Source organism: Callorhinchus milii, unplaced genomic scaffold, assembly GCF_018977255.1.
Source record: "Callorhinchus milii isolate IMCB2004 unplaced genomic scaffold, IMCB_Cmil_1.0 Scaffold3, whole genome shotgun sequence".
In the NCBI taxonomy this organism is placed as follows: Eukaryota; Metazoa; Chordata; class Chondrichthyes; order Chimaeriformes; family Callorhinchidae; genus Callorhinchus; species Callorhinchus milii.
Genome location: NW_024704744.1, coordinates 16,547,194 through 16,567,094, shown reverse-complemented (window position 1 = coordinate 16,567,094; position 19,901 = coordinate 16,547,194). Strand labels below are relative to the sequence as shown.

The 19,901-nt window shown below is 40.4% G+C and overlaps 1 long non-coding RNA gene across 1 annotated transcript in view; it reads left to right on the top strand.

The window, feature by feature from the left end:
* The first annotated feature begins 3,079 nt into the window (after positions 1-3,079).
* LOC103180940 overlaps positions 3,080-19,901 on the top strand; it is a 63,438-nt gene continuing 46,616 nt past the window's right edge. Inside the window, exon 1 of the long non-coding RNA XR_488154.1 lies at positions 3,080-3,114. This is a non-coding gene — a long non-coding RNA (uncharacterized LOC103180940). The remainder of the gene's footprint in view (positions 3,115-19,901) is intronic.

Below are 19,901 nucleotides of genomic sequence, written 5' to 3'. Positions count from 1 at the left end.
GTGACTGTTTAATATGCTGTGTATTAAATAAATAATAATAATAATCATAATCATTGCATTAAATATAGCGCCTTTCACATTCAGGAGGGTGTCTCAAAACACTTCACCATCAGCCATGTAATCTACAATGTTCTGACTCAAAGGTGAAAGTGTTACCAACCGAGCCAGGCTGACACACTAAATTATTTATTTAAAACAAAAATTTTGAATATACCGTAAAGTGTAGTGACTGTATTTTACAGTTTAAAAATCTACAGAGATATATGATATATCACATTGCAAGGATTATTATTATTATTGAAGTGTATTCTGCAGGGGGGGGAAATGGGAGTCAGCAGCTGTCTGACATACGAGGAAACCTATCCCAATGCTTAAGAGTATTCAAACCAAACTTGCCTACAACATACTGTAAATAAACTTTACAGGAAAATCCTGCAGAGAGTTCTGAGGCATGAAGCTGAGCTAACTGAACCAACACAGAACTCTGGAAACTGGTGATGTTTCCTGAGGGCAAGGGAGACCTGAAAGACTTTTATGATGCTATATGCAAGTGCAATGAACATTGACCATACCCAGTAAGGAGGTATAAATGACTCATCCTTTTTGATTTAATCTAGTACAACATCTAAGTAGCTGCAAAGTGCACTTAAATGGAGACAGCAGCACAGTCATGGTGGATGTTTATGTCCTTACAACACAATCAGCTACCATCAGCTTTCTTTCCCTCATTTTGTTCTTTCATAATTTGACCTTGCGAAGATGTCTGTTATTCATTAACCCCCGTTAGCTAAAGGAACACCCAGCAAGAAAGTGCACGTGATTGGCAGCTTTTCCAGGAATCCCTTCAATTGAGCAATCATAAGCACATAATACAACCCGAACACTGTGAGTTGTTAGCAGTAATTCAATAGTCAACGTTAATACTAGTCGGCAGTACTATTTATGGCAGAGTATTCAATAATTCATGATTTTACATTTAACCCTCCATGCAAATGTTATCCCTTAGTCTTCTGCTGAGTCAAATTAAATTCCTGTCTACTGGATCAACTCACTTTATGATGTTGACATGCATATTAATGTTTATGTTAATGTTTATTACAGCTTTATTTCTGTGATATTAATGCTACACGACCAAAGGAAACATCAAAAGAATTAAATAAACAACAAAAACAGCTTTTAGATAGAAATAAGATTCAAACATTGTCTAATCTATTCTTTTTTCCTCTTTATTCTCTCTTCATTCCCCTGCACTCTGTCTTTTTGTCAAGTTCATTTTACTTTTTTCTCTCTCCAATCTAAGCTTTCCTAATTTTTCTCCTTACAAACTGCTGCCTACAAAATACACAGTCACTACACTTTACAGTAAATCCTGTGAGGCGCTTTGAGATGTCTTCCTAATTTGAAAGGTGCTATATCACCTTTCAAATCAGGATTATTATTACCATCAACACAACGCAGGACTCCAGACAGGGCTTTTCACAAGTCACCAATAACAAACTCGTTTTTACACCAACATGTTTGTTTAGTAACAATCCTACTTTCAAATGCCTCTCTCCAGGGGACATGTCACAATGTCCAGAGGTCACTTTGTTATCCTGACTAAACAAATACCATACATTTTTCCTATGTTCCCTCATTGCACTGATTCAATATACAGTCGATTCACTTTACAGTATATTCTGTGAAGCGCTTTGAGATGTCTCGAAGACGTGATAAGGCACTATATCAAATGCAAGGATTATTATTATTATTTGCATCATGGGATCATTACTGTCCCTCTTTGAACAACAGTGAGTTGAAGCATTCAAAATAAAAAAATAAATCGACAGGTTAGATAGTCTTTGACTCTTTACTCTGGTAGGGATCCATTACAAGGGAGCACAGCCTTAAAATCAGAAGTAAGACAATTAAAATTGAGGTCAGGAAACATTTCTTCACACAAAGGGTTGGGAAGATGTGGAATGCTCTGCCCCAGAAAGCTGCAGAGGTCAAATCAATTGGGATATTCCTCGACCCGGGGAAGATTTCATCCGACCCATGAACTATTTCCAACTTAACTGACATGTAAATATAGGCACCACTCAGTCTTCGAGCCAATCAAGAGACTGTCACCAGAGCCTCAGACTCTGCCTGGTTATGGAATTGGCCAATTAGGATAACATTTTGCTGATGAGGCCCACAGTCATCTCTCAAATCCAGCGTCCAGCACCTCAGCAACCCAAAAGGTTGGACCACCCTGCCAAAGACCATGAGCTCATAGCCCAACATGAGGCATGAACCTACAAACTTGTGACTCGGGCACAAGACTGCTACCAATTGAGCCGAGCTGGCACTTAAAGTAAGACAGGGAGAGAAAAAAACAAAAAAGCGACAGCAAGCAAGAGAGGCTGAGCTTTATCAAGCCAAGAGAGGGGAGAGCTTGCTTCATTCCAGTTATTTCTAGTGAATCTTTCAGAGATATTTGTGTCATTCTGTTTAAAGAGAGTTTCATTATCAGGACCCTTTTCATGATTCAAAATGATGCCCAGAATTACGCCATTCATCTGTTATGCAATCTCCATGTTGGTCTCTTTTGTTTGAATAATTTGAGTTCAAACAGCACATGATGATGAGATCATTGAGGGTGCTGACTTAGGATCTGTACTGAGCCTAGCAATTAATATGTGCCGTTGATGCTGAAGTTTGCATCTACTGAGGTCAATTGCCAAACTGGAAACTTCAGTAATCCAGGTTACTGGATTCTTATCCTCTTACCCTCTTCCCAAGCAATGATACCATCATTATCCGTGCTTTATTCCTCTAAAGCATTGCAAATTACATTTTATTTCAGACTCATTCCCCCCACATGGATGACTTATCACTGGTTTTATTTCCCATCCTCTGAATTTCTGGCAGTGTTTGACATGTTCTTTTGTGATGTAATCAGTTCAGACTCTCATATCCCGCTTCTGATGGGAGATTTCCATGCATTCACAGTGAACAAAGTGTCCGTGGGAGACTTGCAGTCTAGGAATCGTTGAAGTCAGTATTTCATTGTATGGACTGTGACAGTGACTGTGACCAGTGGTGCCAGGATTCCAGCTCGGAGAAGAACACATGAGAAAGAATCTCCAGGTGGGCAAGATGTAACAAAACCAAGGTGTAAGTGAATGACTTTCGGTATGTATGGGTGTGTGTGCTGAGAAAGAATGCTAGTGTCAAAGTAAGTAAGTACAGTCTGGCCTTCAGCCTCTCTGCCCCCAACCTTTGGAACTCCATCCCACAGTCTGTTCGCCTTGCTCCCTCTTTTGAATCCTTCAAGTCCGATCTCAAGACCATTCTCTTTGACTGCCCCTTCAGTCACCCTCACACCCCCACCCTCCCTGCCCTCCACTACTTCTGATCCCAACCTCCAGCTCGGGTCTAAATCCCTGATTGTCCAGCATCCTCCCGACATGAAATGAGCTAAACAAATGGTATTTCTTGTTTTTGTTGCCAAAACGAGCACTGAAGAGGCCTTCTGGAGAGAGAGCTGCAGAAGATTTTGATGGGGGGGGGGAGGGAAGTCCAGCACTCATCTGGTAGCTGGAATTCCAGCTAAGTGGAATTACTGGCATTTATCAGCTTTTTTCGGCACTGATAAAAAATGGCACGGAAAAATGGAACTAAATGCCACATCAGGAGATGGGGCCGGTGAGAATCTACACGCACTTCTCTTTTCAAATGGTGCTATCAGGTCTTTACCGATCACCAAACAGGCAGACAGGTCCTTAGTATAACTAAAAAATTTTCAAAAATGGTACCTCCAACAATGCAGCACCCATAAGTGGTGGGTGACGAGGGCTACGGGGGGTCAGCCCATAACTCCAAATCTATCTACAGCTCACTCTTTAAGGGGAGCTGGGAGTGGGAAAGCCCTGAGCCTTGAGAAAAAAGTCAGTCGTCTAAACAGGATTGCAGAACCCATAGGCTCACTCTTGTCCTTCTCCCAACTCATTGGCGACACCTGCCCACTTTTGGTCTGGTGGGCTGCTCATCGGGGGAGTCCTCACCTCTGATTGGCCAATGGACCTGTCAGTCATTCTCCCCCCAAATACTTTCAACCACCAGCAATGAGTATGACCTTGGAGAGTGTTTGGCTTGATCCTCTGAGGGATGGGGAGCCAATGAAGCCGGAGCTTTGTGGAGGATAAGATATGAACTGCAGAGCTACAATTAATCTGCATCTTGTGGAGGGATGAGTTGGGAAATCCGGTGAGCAGGGAATTAGCATAGTCAAGCCAGAACGTGTAGAAAACATGTATGAGAGTCTCAGCGACCTGAGGGGAGATGTATTGGCAGAGGCGGGCAATGTTGCGGAGGTGGGGGAAGGCAGAATGTGTCGCAGCATGGATGTGATCCTTCCTGATGACCTGTTCCAGTCATTAATTCCCCTCTGTATAAACACTTCCTTGTGTCTGCCCTCAAATTGCCCTTTACAACCCTGAACCTGTTTTTTCTTGCTCCATTGACTTCTTTCCTGCCCTCCCCAATCCATTTTGCCCCCAACCCCCATTTCAGGCTCCCAGTCAGCTGTGTGAAGCGGTTTGAAATGTCCTCTCAGCATGAAAGGCACTATATAAATAGTTGTTGATAGCTTATCTGAAAGGATTGTTCTGGAGTTACTTTCTCAATCCAATTTAAAATCTTATATACACAAGGCTATTTTTATTAAGGTACATAGTCAGGTCTTGTCAGAATGCCAAGACTGCAAGAACACATGAATTCATCTTCCTGTTACACCAAAGGGAATTAAATAGCTTTTCACAAACTATTATATCCTTACTACATTAATCATAAAATCAGATTTCAGTCAATATTTTATGAGTTACTAAAATATTGTTGAAATTGGGCTGGAAAACTAGAAGTGCAAACAACACAAAAACAATGTGCTCTTCATGTTTGTGCCCGTAGGAGTTGCAATTTAATGTTGGAATCACCACGTGTGTTACTGCTTGCAGGAGCATTGATAGAATCATGCTGTTCTTGCTTGAGCAAACTTCCCTTTGAGGACGAGCTGAAGTTATAGCTGTACAGGGCTTATGTGTCTCTTAACAACACTCAGTCTGATCATTCGTTTGTAATAATAAATAAATAATAATCCTTGCATTTGATATAGCACCTCATCACCTCGTTGAGATGTCTCAAACGCTTCATAGAGTATATTGTGAAGTGAATTGACTGCATATTTTGTGAGCAAAATGTGATAGCCAATGGTCAATAGCAGTGTCCTACAAAGAGTCGTGGATTAGAGTGACCCATTTTTTGGGGGGAGTGATTATTAACCCCGGAAAGCAATCTGCTAATCGACTAACAACTGGGTTCCTACTCGGTAAACAAGGACATGTGGAGTTGGGAAACTTGCCTAAGGTTTTGCCCCGCCCGGGAATCAAACTGGAGTCCTCTCGCTTGCGAGGTTAGCGTGCTAACAACTATGCTATGAGACTCCAAACTGTAAAAGCAGCTTTGTAAAAGCAGGCTTTGATGAACTGATTAACATGCTTCCTCCTGTATGAAAATTCATGCATTTGCACAGCCGTGAAAATACCCACAGGTACAAACAGAAACTAGTTCATTCCAGATGAGGTTTTCCTGTTTGATGTGATTCTGCTGGTGCTCAGTATTTATGAGTGTACTTATGGAAATAAAATATTTTGTATTCCAAGGGCTCTGGTGTCTCTTTTCTTAGTATATTTATAGGATTTTATTGAAGTACAACTAAAAACTCAATTTGTGGGGCCTGTGGGTAATGAGAGAAACTCGCTGTTCAGGCCACTTTTTAGTCGTTTACTCCCTCACCCCTTAATGGTGACTAAACTCACCAGTGAGACCGGATCACTGATAAGAACACCTCACTGATAAGAGCAAAATAAGCCAGTCTATTGACTGCCCTTATTAGCAAGTTTCTACCTTCTTTGAAACGCCTTTACTGTTTCACACAGTTTTTTTTGATAACGCCTACGGTTCAAAAGACAGCCACCTGCAGCCTCAGCTCAGGCCTATCCAAAGTCAGGAAGTGTCCAGGGTGTGGGCAGTGTCACAGTTCTTGATTGGACTTGACTACAATTTTCAACAGTCTGATAATTATCACTTCGCTCCTCACAAGTGTCACCCCGAAAGCATCAGTGAGGAACTAGCCTGGCACAAGCTCAGGTGCTGAAATTAGTGATTCAATAAAATACCAACAGCTCCAACAAATGTCCCACAAGAGGCCAGAGAGAAAAATGATGGGAAGATTCAGCAATGATAAATATCAAACTCAATCTCAATACCAGTCGCTAATTCAAATTCTACCTCTTCAAAAGTGATAATTGCCCCACCAGATCCTGCCATTAGGCCTCTCTCTCTCTCTCTCTCTCACTCAATGAGCCAAATCTCACATTCCAAATGAGAAATCAACTTGCTCACACAAACAACAATAATAAACAACAAATTAAATTTATATAGCGCCTTTCCCATCGGAAGGACAACCCAAGGCGCTGGAGTGTGGACATAGCGTGCACAAATGTGATGCCTGGAGCTACATTGTTTGCGGCACAGACATTTCAAAATAAGTAGTTGGATTTCTTAGTCAGGAGCTTCAATGCTATAGATCTGATGTTACATGGCTGCCCAACAAGGCAACAACGTTTAGATTGTGTAAGCGGTAACACAGTGCACTTAATTCAGTTTGTTAGAAAATATCCAGGAGTCTGTCTGATTGATTCTAACTTGAATTGGAAAGCTGATATATCTAAAGCAGACTTGTTTGAATTCTGTCTTTCTTCCATTTCCACTTTTAAAGCATTATCTTTCCACATTAGCTGCACCACTGTCTCTGCTTTTTATCCTGTTTCATTGAAACCTTGAAGGACTCAGTACTTCAGTGCTCCTGCTTGTTTGTGCCTGCAATGGTTTAAAATTACTTACAAATGGAATGACAAGGATGACTCACTTTTTTCAATCACCGCTAAATGGATTTTCAATGACTGGAATTTATTTTTAGCCAGTTCCGTGATTTAAGGTTTTATGAATAAAAGTAGAGCGGTAACTTTGTGTCATTGAATGAACCGTGTAATGTATACAGACAATTCAGAGGTAGAGGATGTTACATTCGTCTCCAACATATTTGTATGAGTTGTGAGAGTGAACCACAATGGGAGGAACAAAGCAATCAGTAGAGAAAGACAGAGAGAAAATGGAACAAAACAAGAATGAGAGACAAATTTGTGTTACCAAGGAATACACAACAGATAACAGTACTGTACTCATTACAGTAAACAAATGTATAAGAATAATCCTTTTTTTGCACGACATAGGTCAGTTTAATCACTAGCTTTGTGACTGAGCTCTTAATCTTCACTTCTCAGTCTGACAATGGATTCATAGGTCACAGGTTATTCTCCTTCCTTCTGGGCCTGCTCTTGAGCCATGGCTGTTTTCCCCTCCATCTCCTGGTACCTGGGGGCTGCGCCCAGCTCTTCTCACTCCAGAGCTTAATAACTCTCCAGATCAGCCAGACTCACTGTCTTTACTCCTATTGCAGCTAAAGTTATCTGCATGCCCCAGAAACAAACAAACTGCAATCAGCACCCGCGCAGAGAAAAGAGTTCTTAGTTCTGCTTGCTCAATTCACACAGTTAAGAGCACCAGAGACTAGATGTTTCTCATGGTCTTGTAGGCTTAAAACCATTTAATAAAATGTAAGATCATGCAGATTTTTGGAAATCTCTCACTGGTTTTCCACTGCTTTTACCCAGGCCAAATTATTGTGATGCAGTGAGTATTAGCAAGTTATTTAAACTGCTGGGCCATATTAACTGAGACAGATCCTATCTTCGTCCAGAATCTGCACATGCATTTCCTGCAGTGCTCACTGCCTAATAACCAGGATTGAGAAGTCTGGCTGCTTTCTCCTAACCTCAGGCACTCTGATAGAATCCTTCAGCTGAGATGTTACATGCCGTCTGCCTGTACAGGTGGCACAATTTGAAAAGAGAAGGGAATTTCTGCTGGTATCTTGGTCAATAATTCCCATTGAAAAGCACTGGTCATTCATTGAAAAACATTGGCCATTTATTAGTCATAAAAGGCTGTTCATGAGACATTGCTATACACAAATTGGCTGCTGCATTCTCCTACAAAATACTCAGTCACTACTCTTTGATTCATAAAGATGCTATATCAAGTGCAGAGATTATTATTACATTATTATTGTTACCCAGTTATTTTACAGTAAATTCTGTGAAACATCCTTCTGACTACTGACTACAAGGATTATTATAATTTCTGGCCATAGAAACTTAACAAACTCAACAAAACAAGAGATAAAGCCCAGGAACTGCCTTTTCTATATGGCTCATCTTTGCTCTGCCGTGTCATCTACTGAACAAATATGGGGACTTCAGATGGCTTTTTAATGAAACATTCAAAATTGTAACTGTTAAAATTAATAATATGAATAAAAATGAGAAAACCTTCACAGTTGCTTGTTAAAGAGATAGGGGAATTTCTACACAAAAAATTGAAGTGCACAACAAGCATGTTTAAATGTTTCAACTGTTTATGCAGAGATTCTTTTTCATCATGTTGTGTCTGTACTTCTGTATTTTGTTTCGGTTGTGTCTCTGTTTTCCTATCAAACATCTTGTAGAAACATTGTAATTTGGTAAAATGGCCAGCAAAATATATTGCAACCTCCTGCTTGGATTACTCCAACCCACTACTTGGCCAGTCTCCCCAGCTCCACCATTCACAAGATCCAGCTCATTCTAAACTCTGCCGCCCGCATCCTGACTCGAACCAAACTCCATACCCACATCTCACCAGTTCTGTCCAGGCTCCACTGGCTCCCCATCACCAAACGGATCAACTTCAAGATCCTCACTCTCATGTTCAAATCCATTCACTCCCTGGCATCTCCCTACCTCTCCAACCTCGTCACTCCCCAATCCACCACTCGGTGCCTCCGCTCGACTGCCTCCGCTCGACTGCACCGGCTTCCTGCTCATCCCCTGCACCTTTGGCCCAACCATCGAGGTCATGCTTTCAGCCACTCTGAAAACTCAAAACTCTGGAACACTCTCCTTCAATCCCTCCACCTTGCCCACTCCCTCCCTTCTGTGAAGTTCCATCCAACTTTCCTCTTCGACCATGCTTACGGCGTGAGGCTCCGCCACTGTTAAGCACTATGAGATGCCTCCCTGGGTGGAGGGCGCTACATAAGTGCAAGTTGTTGTTGTTACCCGATTTATAATGATTAGATCAATGCTTGCATTTGTAATCATCCAGCAAATCTCCACTCACTGATTTCTATTTTATTTTTGGTAGAACATTAAATTGAAAATTACATTGTGACATGTTCCAAAGGAATAGATTAGTTTCTGGTTGTTCGATAAATATACTAACAGTATGTACCACAGAATCCTTTTGTGAAGGGAAGATGGTAGGATGGGTTTTCTGCAAGGATGAGATCAGATGGGCCTTCTTCTTGTGAATCAATCTTGTGATCTTGTAATTTTATGGTGATAGAAATTTATAGTAAAGAAGGCCATTTGGCCAAATATGTTCATTAGGTGAAGTTCTTTGGTGGAGTCCCTTAGCTCAGTGGTTAGAGCCCTGAGTTCAATTCCAGGCAGGGTGAAACCTTGGGCAAGTTTCCTTACTCCACACGCCTAATAATAATCCCTCCAAAAAACCCAAAACAATAAAAAATTGGTCATTTTCAATCTACGACTGTTTGTGGGACATTGCTGTGCGCAGTTGGCTGCCGCGTTCGCCCACAAATATACAGTCAATTCACTTTACAGTGTGTTCTGTGAAGCGCTTTGGGACGTCCTCCCGACGTGAAAAGCGCTATATCAAATGCAAGGTTTATTATTATTGTTATTATTATTAGAAGGGCAATTATTATAATGAACTTTGAAAGATGTTTTTTTGAAAGAGCAATCCATTCAGTTACATTTACTTGCTTCCCCATACTCATAATAATATTCCTACAGAAGTCACTGGGAACACTCAGCAGGTCAGGCAGCATCTATGGACCATTTTATTTCAGATTTCCAGCATCTGCGGTATTTGTCTTTTTTAATAAGATTCCTTACATTTGATATAATGTCTTTCACAATTCAAAGCACTTCACGGGATATACTTTTTCTTTCGTATAAAGAATGATTTAGTGTTGTCCAAATTGCTGAATGGTTATTGGCACCACATAGTTTAGTACACAGACCATAATGTTTCTAATTTCTGTCCTTAGCCTGTGCTGAGCTAGCTAGTTGGTTTCGGGTCTTAGTCATGCAGTTGAAGAAACACGAAAATCAGTCTCATCAGAATAAACATAGCATGCAGGATGCTGGGCTACATTGCCAAATTAGTTCAGTTCAGATCCCAGAAGTCATTCAATGGTCAGATTAGGCCACGTTTGGAATACGACTTACATTTCTAGTTGTGACTTAAGGAGCTGCCTATGCCCTAGATGCCATATAAAGAACAACAAAATGCTGACCCCCCAGAGTTAGGAAGTAACCTAGGGGCAATGATTAGCTGGGGCACTTCAGACTTGAAAATAGGCATCACAGAGGGGGCCTTATAGAGGTATTTAGAAAAACTAAGCTGTGAACATTAGTGTCAGATATGCTGCAGGATATGAGGACAGCAGCTTTAGGATTCTAAATTCCAATTTTAAGAAAGGCACCAGGAAGTATTTCTTTGCACAAGTAAGAACAGGTGGAATGGGTTAACAAGAAGAGTGGATGAAGTTGGGTCACTGGATATACTTGATAGTGTAATTGGAGGATGGTAAGGTGGATATTGTGGAAGAATAATATCACATTGGTCACAGGATCTTTTTTTTGTCTATATTCCTCTCGTGATCTTTATAAATATATTTATTCAAATGGAAAAAAAATTGTGAAACCTGACCTTTTCCTTTAGTACTTTTCTGCAGTGCCAACATTTATTCTCTTGTGCCTTTAATACTACAAGTTTTATTTCTACTGGTAACTCTGCAAGCACCAAGAAGTGAGTGCTGCCGAAGCTCAAATGTCTGACAAATCTTCAGAGCTGGGGAGGACACAGGTTTAGTTATTCAGTCATCAGTAACTTGGCACACTGGCTGTTTGATGCACTTATTGTCAAGCATCCAGCAGAACTTAGGAGGCACCTGTAGGTCTGTGCGGGGAATCAGATATCAATCACTCTTTCAGCACTGCCATGCACCTAAATTATGAACACCGTCAATGCCACATTTTATAAATCATGTAATGTATTTAGCGCATCAGCCTTTGCACTGATGGCAGCGAGCAAGACAGTGAGTCTGACATGTACCGAGGTCGGGGTGGAAATAATGAATCATCCGTTCCACCATTTGTAGCAGAGTCAATATAAAACCTAATTAATTTTGCAATGACTCACCCGAGGTGCTTCCTGTGGAAGCGCATGTTCGGAGAGGAAACCCTATTTAAAGGTATGCCTTTAAACAGGGAGATTAGCCGGGCAAGATTTCCTGTGACATATGCAACAGAAGTAATTGTTTTGTTTTCAGTCTGCAAGCTATTTGTAGAACTCTGTGGGAGGTTTCTTAATGTGCGTCCAACATACTTTTTGACAGTTGATGACAGCTAAATATGTTGCAGATCGTTTGCTGATTAAAATCTAACTGAATGGAAACGATTTGAGGGCAGGAGCTGGGGGTGTCTTGAGATATCAGGGAGGACTCAGTCACAAATGAAACAGTGTATACGGAAGTAGCAGGTGGGAGAACATTAAAAAGAATAGTTTACTGCTGACCTTTCTGTCACCCGCAAGTTCGCAATTCTTAATCAAAAGATGCTCAGACATTACCATTATGAGTTATCCCAATGACATTTCTGCATTATATCTGATTGTTGTTTGACTGGAGTAGGAGGATGAATATTGTCTTTTTTACCCACGCAGTTCTTAGTTTGTTCACTTTGTTCAACAACGGATATCCATCTGAGAAACTTGATTGAGAAAAATGCACTGTTGAAATATTGAAATAAGTCATTTCAGAAAAGTGTGCTTTTCGACAAGATAAGAGCCCAAAATCCCATCTACGCATAGAGTTACACAACAATAACGACTTAAATTTATATAGTGCTCTTCACATAGGTAGCATCTCGGAGCACTTAAAAGAGTGATACGTAGCTTACATAGAGTGATACAGCACAGAAGCAGGCCATTCAGACTAACTAGTCCATGAATGTAAACACTTCACAGTATTCCCCACCCCTCGTACAGACTTAACCTGTAAGATTATTTTCTTTTAAAATTTAACTCCTGAATCAAAACCTAATCAAAGAATTTTCACAATTTTTTACGACCATAATAATAATCCTTACATTTGATATAGAGGCTTTCAGCACCTTGAGACGTCCTCCCAATTTGAAAGGTGCTATGCAAATGTAATTTGTTGGCGTTGTTTCATGAGAGGAGAACGCCTCAAAGAGCTTCACACAGGATATACTGTAAAATGCAGTGACTGTATACTTTGTAGACAAACGAGGCAGCCATTTGCAAATGTCCCACAAACAACCATGGAGTGATTGACCAAGTTCATTTGGAGGATTGTTGGCCAAGATACCAGGAGAAATTGCTTTCTCTTTTCGAATAGTGCCATGGGAAAACATGCCATGATGATTTAGTATTACATAACCTCTTCACCTTCTTGTTGCTTGTGAGAGGTGAAATCAGGTCACCATGTAAGATTTTCCACTGTGACTGTGAGAGTAGCTGCTGATTTCCACCCTAAAACCCCAACGCCATTAACCCCAATATAATAATAATATTTGAGACAGCTCCTTTCAACAACAACAATTTGCACTTATATAGTGCTCTCCACGCAGGGTAGCATCTCAGAGCATTTATCAGGGGCGGAGTCTGACTCTGAGCTGGGCTGGTGAGGGAGGTGGCCGTAAGCACTCTCAAAGAGGAAAGTTTTCAGGCAAGACTTGAAAAAGGGGAGAGGGGGGGCGAGGCAGAGGGATTGAGGGAGAGTGTTCCAGAGTTTTGCGGCGTAGTGGCTGAAAGTGCGACCTCCGATGGTGGGGTGGAGAATGCGAGGGACGAGCAGGAGGCCGTTGCCAGTCGAGCTGAGGCGCCTGGTGGTGGATTGGGGAGTGAGGAGATAGGGAGGTGCCAGGGAGAGAATGGATTTGAACACAATTGTGACGATCTTGAAGTCGATCCATTTGGTGATGGGGAGCCAGTGGAGCCTGACCACTGGCTCCCTTCTTTCATATCAAAAGAACGTCTCAAAGCGCTTCACAGGATATATGTAAATTGTAGTGACTGTGCATTGTGTAAGCAAAGGTTCATAAGTACTGCTCACTTGTGACAACACTCACATCTTTGTCTGGACATGGAATTGCAACTCATTGGCTAGCAAATAGGGAACCTTTGGGAAATCTGCAAAACCTAAATATTTATGGTATTTACGTTTTCCTTATTCTTTATTCTTCCCATGTTTGCTCACACTAACACCATTCATCCCCATCTGGAAGATTTGGACAAGCATTCTAGAATGCTTTGCAGCCTTTTTGCTACCTTTGTTACTCTGCCAAGAGTGTGGATGGAGGAACTGGAGTAAAGCCAACAGAACCTCTGTAAATGCAAGCCAGCAGCTCAGCCAAGAGCAAATTAACCTTGTCACAGAGAAATCCCACAAAGCTGACTCCATACTGAGCTTTGAGATACAAACCTTTCATATCAGACTGATGCAGATACAATAGTTCACCTGTCTGACCCCAACTTTGGCCTCAACAGAGAAACCTTTGATTTGTGTCAAGTGCCTGTACAGAGATTGGGGAATGCAATTTTCAACAATGTAATAACGATGTATGTAAGATTTTAAACAAGATTGAGAAGGTAAACCCACAACAATAGTTTCAGATATGCCAAGGCAGCAAAATACGCTGTATTTGGATTATCATAGATGGGAGTTCTGGCTGAAGGTCTTTCTTCATCTAATCATCTCTTGTGATCATATCACACATCGCAATTTACAATGGCAAAATAGAGCCCCTCTACATTCAAAGAGATATCACAGAGGATAAAAAACATGGTTAGAGAGGGAGGAAGTTGTGATGTGAACCACATGGCTTGACTTAAGTTTTAAGTTTTAAGATGCCTGCAGGTAACAGTGACAAGAGGGCCTCAATTTAAGATAGTTAGCAAACAAAGAAATGGGGAAGTTAGGAGAATGTTTTTCATGCACAGAGTAATTAGGATATCCACTGGCAGGTGGGTCGGTAACCTGAGAACACCGATTTAAAATAGTTGTTGAAAGAAACAGAGGGGAGGTGAGGAGAAATGTTTTCACACAGCGAGTTGTTCAGATCTGGAATGCATTGCCTGAAAGGGTGGTGGAAGCCGATTCAATAACAACTTTTAAGAGAAGTATATCATTATTTGGGAGGACAAGTTTGCAGGACTATGGGGAGAGCGCGGAGAAGTGCGATTGATTTGGACAGCTCTTTTCAAAGAGCTGGAACAGACACGATGGGCTGAATGGCCTCCTTCTGTGCTGTATAATTCTATATGAAATGCCTTGCTGGAAGCAGTGGTTTAAGCAGAATTCATATTAACTTTCAAAAGATAATGAGATAAATATCTAAAAAGGAGTAAACTGTAGGGGTGTGAGGAAAGGACAGGTGAATGGAACTAAAAGGCTTGCTCTTAAAAGTACAGACTCAGTTGGTCTTCTTCTGTTTTGTAAATCTCCATGGTTCTAACAATAATACTGAATGCAATTTATGCAAGACAGAGCATATCTCTGAAATAGAAGGCAAATTTTTTTAAAATGCCGTCATTGTGCACAAGCAGTTTAATCCGCTCATGTGAATAGCTCACTAGTGTGCAGGTTGACATTTTGTCACAAAATCTCGCAGGAGACTACTAATGTGTACTGAAAAATTTAAAACTGCTTCAGTCAGCTCCTTCTTTTTATTATCAGGAGAAAAGGTTCTCCTTATCTCCGATATGAGGATCTCAGCAAGGAACAAAAAGAATATTAAAAGGGAGAATTAATTGCTGTCTCCCTATAGCTGACTGAAGGAGGCACACCTCTCTACAACTGAAACCCAGCATTTCCAGCAGAATACTGCAATAACTGTAGTATGATCCACGTGCCTTGGAACTTTATGACCTTTATGTAACTATTCTCATTTTTTCAGGGTTTAATATCATATCATCATAGAAATATAGAACACAGAAGGAAGCCATTCGGTCCATCGTGACTGTAAAAATGATCATGCCTGTTACATTTATATGTTATATTAAAAATAGACATGTGGAACAGAACCTGCCATTTCCAAAAAAATGTCAGAATGGGCTCACTCCAGTTGTTATTTAACACAGGCTGGAGCTCAGACTTCTGAATGCTAGACTCTTACATTTATCACGGCTTTTACAAAACAATTACAAAGGTGCTACAAGAAACATTAAGTGTATTTATAGATTTATAGATGAATTTAATACAAATACAAAAACGACAACCACAACAACTTGCACTTATATAGCGCCCTCCACGCAGGGTAGCATCTCAGAGCGCTTAACAGTGACGGAAACTGATTCTGAGCCGGGGTGACAGAGGTGATCGTAAGCCGGTCAAAAAGGAAGGTTTTCAGGCAGAACTTGAAAAAAGTGAGAGAGGAGGCAAGTCGGAGGGATTGAGGGAGAGTGTTCCACAGTTTCGGAGTGCACTGGCTGAAAGCGCAGCCTGCAATGGTGGGGTGGAGGGTGCGAGGGACAAGAAGGAGGCCGGTGCCAGTCGAGCTGAGGCATCAGGTGATGGAATGGGGAGTGAGGAGGTTGGAGAGGTAGGAAGGTGCCTGAGAGTGAATGGATTTGAACACAATTGTGAGGATCTTGAAGCCGATCCATTCAGTGATGGGGAGCCAGTGGAGCGTGCACAGAACTGGTGAGATGTGGGTACGGAGTTTAGTTCGGGTGTATGGGGGGGGGCGGCAGAGTTCTGAATGAGCTGGATCTGTTGAATAGAGGAGCTGGGGAGAGGGTTTTGGCTGCATTTGAAGCTAAAATTAAGTTTTAGGGTCCTTGAATTGGCATTCAGTGCAATCATTCCTATTAGATTTAAGTCAATGAGGGATGTGGAAATTCCTAAGACATAAATAAAATATAGACTGTGCAGCCAAGCAATGACACAGTTTTAAATGTATTCCATCGAGCATTTTTACGATTCCTTTTCAACCCACCTGAGGCGGATTGGTGCTGCTATTCATTGTGAAAGCGAAAATGCAGCTAGCAAAGGTGTTAGGCATATGTCTCACACGGCCTGGAGGGATTATGATTCTGACATTTGTAATAAAAGGCATCTGTGGTCTGGAATATGCCGATGCACAGCTACAGTGACAGTGAGAATGAAGGAATTATACTCGTCAGTTCCCTCAAGCTTCCTGCTTAGATTCCATGCTTATGGTCTCACTTTTGGCTTGTATTTGGCTAATGCAACAATTCCACCTATGGGACCTTTGACCAGTAGCCTGTTTACATGTTATTTGTTTTTCATTAGAGATGAGTGCTGTTAATATACAATAACTGGTGGGTATTGGAATGGTCATCAGAAGGCATGGAAAGTGTCCCATGAAAAAGAAGACTTCAGCAGTATTGTATCATGTTGTGCAGACAAACAGGCTGTGAATAGCAGATTACACTCTCCTGGGTGAATAGTGATACAGCACATGGTATTTAATTATGTGTACTCCGTTTGATAATGTGAATGCATTACGAAACACAGCAAACGTAAAAGTAATTTCCGAGGTAACATCAAAGAGTTGTAACATTTAATATATCATTAATTCTCTTTCCACATAAGTAATCTACTACTATTACCTCTATACATTATAACTACACAAATATTTGAGTCATTAGTCTCTTCTATATCTCTGGGGTGGAGGAGTGCTGAAATAAAGTCTTTTTAACATCCATCGGCTGAAAGGTGTACTGAAAGTACAAAGGTTAGTATTGCTTACCGCTGGCAGAGCCATTATTTTGTGCATTAGCAACATTAACCATGACATGCTCAATGGTTTGATTAGTGACCTCTCTTGCTTAACATCCCTGTGTCATTCTAATGAGTCAAGACACATTCTAATTTTACTAGTTTTATTGACCCAATCTGTCATATTGTGCACATGTTTTATTATGTATAGCCTTTTCGTATCATCAAACTAATTTTTTATTTCAATGCAATCGTTACTTTCTAGCCCAGTTTATGATACATGACTATGCCCTAATATATCCCAGTCCATCAAACACGCCTTGACAGCTGTCTGGGACATTTTGTGCTTCCACCTCTATTGAAAGCTTCTAGACTCTTTCAGCAGCTTCACTATCTTAACACTGTCTGAATATTCGATTTGACTCTGTTTCAAAGCCCACATTTTGGTATTTGCCTTTGTAAAGATGCCCTAGAGTTATTTTGACAGATGTATTATTTACTTGGTGATTTGAATCTTGCAATAAATGTAGTCATGGCCTTTTTGCATTGGTCCCTGAATATTCTGATCATGGACACTTTTACTACATTGCATTCCAGTCTAATGTCTACAGTAAACTACAATTAGACCAAATGGCTTTCTTCAATGATCTAAATTTCTATGGTTCTATGGATTCCGTGGAAAGGGATCCACTTGTAGTGGGACAACAATAACTTGCACTTATATAGCGCTCTTCATACAAGGTAGCTCTCCGAGCGGTAAAGAGTGGTGAAGCTTGATGTCAAGCCAAGGAGAAAGGGAGTTTACCGTATTCAAGGTTGAAGAGGAAAGTCTTCAGGTATGAGCTAAATATGGATAAGGAGCAGGCAAGATGGAAGGATTGAGGTAGAGAGTTTCAGATTCTTGTTGAGCAATGGCTGACTGGCTGGGATCAGCCAATGTGTTCAATATTATCAGGTACCTTTTTTAATGCAGGTGTTAATGAGCACCATAGGAGTTCATTAACAAATCACATTTTACACTCCTAAAATTTGGAAAGCTATCTGTAAGCCACAAGCTATATATTTGGTCTTTCAAATAGGAAGTATGATTTCAAAACTGAAACAATATTCTAGGGGTAGGTTTCACAATTTCAGTCAAGTTACTGGGAGAAGGAAGTAAAAACTGGCAAAAGTCCAAAATAATATTCTCGTATTGATGTGCTGATGTGCTTCCAGATTAAATATATTTAACATATAGTGTAGCCTGCTTGTACAAAACAGGTGTAAAGTCCACTTGGTAAATTTGAGGAGAAAATTGCCATGAGTAATGTGTTATTTATCACCACTGTTAATTGTTGCATTATTGGTAAATGCAGTATACAGTCAATTTACTTTACAATATATTCTGTGAAGCGCTTTGAGATGTCTCAATGACATAATAAGGCACTAAATCAAATGCAAAGATTATTATTATCATTATATTGAGCAATTAAAAGTCCTTCAAAAAAGGCTTTTAATTTCTTTGTGATCTGTATCATGTGGAACACAGGTCTGGTTTGGTTTGTTATAAATGGGCATAATAATCCTTGCATTTGATATAGTGCCCATAACATCAAAACATCTTAATATGCCTCACAAGAAATTACTGTTAAAGGTAGTGATTGTGCAGAGTTGTGTAACTCAGCGGTTAGTGCATTCTCCTCACAAGCGAGAGACCTGGGTTCGATTCTCAGCAGGGCAAAAAGTTTTGCCCACAAAATATACAGTCAATTCACTTTACAGTATGTGAAGTGCTTTGAGACGTCTTGAAGACATGTAAGGCGCTATATCGAATGCAAGGATTATTATTATTATAACATAGAAGTTCCTCCAATGTCATTTTAAATTGCTACCAGCATTTAGTGAAGTCAGCTTGGATCATTTGGTAGGACAGAAAGTTGTAGGTTCAAGGCCTAATTTGGGATTAGAATCTTTTAGTCTGGACTGATACTCTAGTACAGCACTGTCAGAGGGATTATCTTTCAGATGAGATGTTAGACTGTGGTTTGCTCTGTCTGTTCAGCGGGATATTAGAAATCTATTGGCACTTGCCTTGGTCAATAATCCTCCAGATTACTGTGTCATTTTACTTCAATTCTATAAATGGCTACTATATTTGCCTACAAAAACAGTCACTACATTTGACAGTATTTACTCATTAGCTTGAATGCCTGCTATTTATGCATACACTGTCTTCTCACAATCAGTAGCAGACAGAAGAATCTTGGACCCTGGAGTTTAATGTCGAGAAACTGGAACTGTAGGAGAGATGAATGTGAGATTGTGTGATAACATTGGTTATTTTAATGAAGTATAGATTTTATGCCTTTCAAAATATGCCAAGTTGAGCATTTAGCTCAAAGCTTTCCATGTCTTTGTGAGAAGAAACTGACAATGATTATTTTATCAGGTGTTAATTCTAGAAATGGAACATTTTCTACATAATGTCTGATCAGAGACGATATCTCAAGGTCAGGTACTGCATAGGGCAATAATTACATGTCCTCTATTACAGTAAAATAGATCATGTCACTTGAAAAGCAGTATTGCAGTTAGATCATGAATACTGGATTCACATCCCAACCCCTGCCCCCCTCTCCTGATTTTAATATAATAATAATTATAATCCTTGCTTTAATATAGTGCCTTATCAAGCCTTCGAGATGTCTCAAAATGCTTCACAGAATATACTGTAAAGTGAATTAACTATATATTTTGTGGGCGAAACACGGCAGCCAATTGTGTACAGCAGTGTCCCACAAACAGTCAGTTGTAGATTGAGTGACCAATTTATTTATTTTTTTAAAGGAATTATTACCCCTGGAAAAGTAATCCGCCAATCAACTAACAACCAGGTAAACAGAGGCATGTGGAGTAAGGAAACTTGCCTAGAAAATAATAGCTC